Source organism: Mus caroli, chromosome 4, assembly GCF_900094665.2.
Source record: "Mus caroli chromosome 4, CAROLI_EIJ_v1.1, whole genome shotgun sequence".
Classification (NCBI taxonomy): domain Eukaryota; kingdom Metazoa; phylum Chordata; class Mammalia; order Rodentia; family Muridae; genus Mus; species Mus caroli.
Genome location: NC_034573.1, coordinates 68,273,640 through 68,278,050, shown reverse-complemented (window position 1 = coordinate 68,278,050; position 4,411 = coordinate 68,273,640).

The window sequence follows — 4,411 nt, the reverse complement described above, 5'->3', positions numbered from 1 at the left end:
GGGTATAGGGATAAAGGATCCTCATTTCCTGTTAGTGGAGTTGCAAACATCTTCAGCCATTTTGAAAGTCAGTATAGAAAATTCTACAAAGCTAAAAATGAATCTAGCATACAAAGCAATTGTACTACTTTTTTGCATATTCTGCAAAGGCATAGCATCCTAATCCACAGATATTTGTTCAGCCATGTGTATTACTGCTTTATTTACAATAGCTAGGATCCTGGAAATTCCAAATGTCCTTTAATTGATTAATTTGATAAAAAGAATGTGATACAATAGCACAATGGTATATTATTAAGCTTTAAAGAAAAAGCTGACATGAACACTGGACATAAATGAATAGAACTAGAAAAGATTATATTGAGTGAGGCAACTTTGACTCAGAAACACAAATGCAATATATTCTCTCTCATCTGTTGTACTTAGCTCCAAATCTGCAACAGGATATTTGATCACAGTGTGAACCCCAAGACTGTGTTATGTACTTGAAAAGCCTAATTCTCCTTGTGTGGTTTAGCCTTAACCACACTTTTAATCCAAGAGCTTTCTCTTTATTGTAAAAAGGATTAAATAAATTAACCATTGGTCAAGCAGTAGAACTAGGAACTGGTTGACAGGGAGTGAAACCACAGAGGAAGTCAGAACAGATAGAGAGATAGATTCATAGGAAGAAGAAAGAAAGGGCATTCTGTTTGAAATTTTTTCAGATGGTGTTGGGGAAAAGACCTTCCTTTTGAGACATCAGTTGAGGAGAGAGGTCAGCTCATTGTTTTTTCTGCCCCTCTAAGCAAGAAGGCTTTTAACCACACATCTGGTTCCAGAGTCTTTATTAGTAAAATTGAACCATTGAGATTTTGATAAAAACAATAAAATCTTCAGATGGGAGTACATATTTTTCAGTCACTAGAAATAAGGAAAATTTTAAAGGGATCATTGACAGGTCTGGAAGGTATGGGGAAACAATAAAAGAATAGCAGGGTAAAAGTGATCTGAAAAATGGATGGTGCTATAATTAGGTAATGAGAGAGAGAGAGAGAGAGAGAGAGAGAGAGAGAGAGAGAGAGAGAGAGAGAGAGAGAGAGAGAAAGACAGAGACAGACAGAGACATTGATGCATATAGAAGAAGGATGGAAGACAGTCAAATACCAGTAAGAAAGTCAGAAAATGCCATAAAAAATTATAGTGTTAATAATCTACCTAAAATACCTATAATTCACATGTTTACACATAAATGTACATATGTAGTTTAATGAAAATTTCTCATATGTAATAACAATATTCCCTGCAAAAACCAAACCATTTAGCAAATGCCTCAATAGAAGACATGAGAAAACCTATTTTGATTTGTTTATCAGTGTTATACAAAAACTCCCCAAACATTTAGACTTTAACTCTTGATCTTCTTTGTCCCCATGAAGTGGAAACTAATCCCTAAATGAATGTAACATCTACTTCACATGCAGGGGCAATCCCTTGACTGGAACCAACCTGAAAGCCTCCTCTCTGAGTACTAGCTTGCTTCTTACCTGAAGAAGTCTTGCAACCTTCCTAAGGAGGGAGGCATTCAATAGTATTACCCAGCTGTGATGCCTACAAACCACACCAGTGACAAGCCTCAGTAGTCTTCAGTGTACATTAATGGCACACATACACTAGAAGTAACCAATAGTTCCTTTATTGAATTTAAGACCTGCTTGATAATATGAAAAATATGTTAATGAACTCATAGATGTTGGAGTAGACCCTACATCTGCCATTTTATGAAGTAAGCATAATTCACAACTACAATCTAAATCTTTGTCTTCATTCCCACAGATAAGTATAGTACTCACTCCCAACCAAAGAAAGTACTCTTTTGAGTAATTTAATTCTTTGAATTATTTTAAAAATAATTGATTAAAGCTTGATAAACTTCTACAATGAAACTATCCAGGCCTGGATTTTTTGTTGTCAGGAAACATTTTATTAATAATGTATTCTTGTTAGTTGTTATTGGTACATTCATATTTTTCTATGTCCTCAATTCTAGGAGGTTATATATGTCCAGAACGTTGTTCATTTCACTTAGGTTTTCAATTTCAGACCATTACATAAAACATAAAAATGTAGGGCTGTGGAGCCTAATCCCAATGTGGGGTGTGTGTGTGTGTGTGTGTGTGTGTGTATTACAACTCTCTTAACTATTACCAGGGTACCTTATGGAAGAAGTGGTAGAAATATTATAAGACCTAGAGGACTAGGAAGCTTCTATGAGAGTGTGTTTCCTAAGAAGTGAAAAGCCACACCAATAAAATCTCACTATGAGCTGGCTAAGAATAATAAAATGAAGTAGTGGATGGGAGAAAGCCAGGAGGGTTCAACCCTAGGCAACTAAGACAAATAAATACTGACTGCAAAAGAATTTTTTTTTCCAGTGAAAAGCATATCAATTTGTTATACAATATTAAATGGACAGCAGTGAGAACAAATATACAAGTAATATTATGTAGGCTGAACAGGTTATATCAGTGTGTTTGGAATGTATAGCATGTACAACAATGAATAGAAATGAGTTCATGAATTAGAAAAAGTGTTGTGAGGGTTATATGGGAGGGTTTGGAGAGAGAAAAGGGAGAAATGATAAAAATATATCAAAATCTTTTCTTTAAAGCACTTTAATAAGCTCCAACTATTTTGTTTTGGAATTCTTTCTTGCTATAAAGTAAACCATTTGCCTTTATCTAAGTAGAAATCTTAGGGTATATGTTGGAGGCAGCATAGAATGCTATTTCTAATCATCACTACCACTGAGAGGTTCACAGCATATTGGCATAGTTCTTTAGGTATATACCAATATTATTTAAAATTTAAACTTGTAATTTCCTATATGTATGCTTTTTATTTCCTTCTTTTTCCTAAGTGTGGTCCAGTATTGTATTAGATTTGACAAATGAAAGGGGAGAGGAATAAGTGCTTTTTTCCCCCAGAAATCACAAAAATAATGTTTTTAACTTTTACTATTCAGTATGATATCTACTATGTGTTATATATATATATATATATATATGTGTTTTATATATATATATATATATATATATATAAAACATACAATAATTAATTCTTGCCACTTGTTATTGGCTTATTCATACTTTAGTGTCCCTATATTCAATTTAGTATGTATGTGGAAAATTTTTTATTTCATTTATGTTGCAAATTTATTAGCATGCAGTTGTTCACAATAGTCTCTTATAACCTTTTGCCCATACTGGAGTATCAGTTGCAATGTCTACATTTGTATCTGTAATTTTACTTATTTGGGTCTTCTATCCTTTGTTTTTGGTTTTTTTGTTTGTTTGTTTTGTTTTTTTTATTATATCTACTAAAACCCTATCACATTTTGTTCATCTTTAAAAAATGTCTCCACTTTTCATTTCTTTTTATAGATTTTCATACTCATGTTACTCATTTATATTTTGATCTTTGTATTTCTTTTATTGATTTGGGGTTTCTTATCTTCCAAGACATTGAGAAGCATGATTAGGTGGTTAATTTGAAATCTTCAGCAGAATGAGTACATCAATGGATGAAAGAGTGGGCAATTGTCCAAGGGAGCTCTTGCCATGTTCCTCATGCTCAATAGGGAACAATTCCTGGCTCGACCATAGTGTTTTAGTATGGTTGAGTGTGGATGAAGGCAATAGAATTTCTAGGCTTCCAGTATACCCTTTTAAAAACTATATATTAAGAACTGTTCACTTAATTATTTATCAATAAGTAGAAATGTATGTGGGAAAAGTAAACCAGTTAAGTAAATCTCATAATTCTTTTACACACACAGCAGCCATTATATTAGTCCTTCATAATAAGGCACCTTCTTATCATCTTCTGTCTAAAATGATCTACAGAAAAGTGAAGTGGACAGAAAGGTAGGGGATTTTACAAGCCATAAGATGAGTTCAAACCATCACAGACTTACTGATACAGTAGTATCATTTAGGGATGAAGTTTATCCCACAATCCAAGAGCTGGAGTGTTGTAAAAGAGATACATGTACCTGACATGGGAGGATGTTCAGGTCCCATTTCTTTATATTTTATTTTTTTTATTTTATGTATATGATCTTTTTTCCTTAAAGTATATCTGTGCACAAAATGCATTTCTGATTCCCACAATGGCCTGAAGAGGATATTAGACTGCCAGAAACTGGAGTTTCTAATGGTTGTGAGCCACCATCAGCGTGCTGGTAATCAAATGTAGGTGCTCTGGAAGAATAATCCATTCCTGTAACTACCCAGCTATCTCTCTAGCCTCTAGGTTCCATTTCTAATGGTCCCTGCTTTCATACTCGTTTTCTTGTCTCTTGCAGGCTTTGGAAAGCACCCAAAGAGTCACTTTTCTCAAATGAATCTTTCTGTTTCCAGAAAGTAAATGG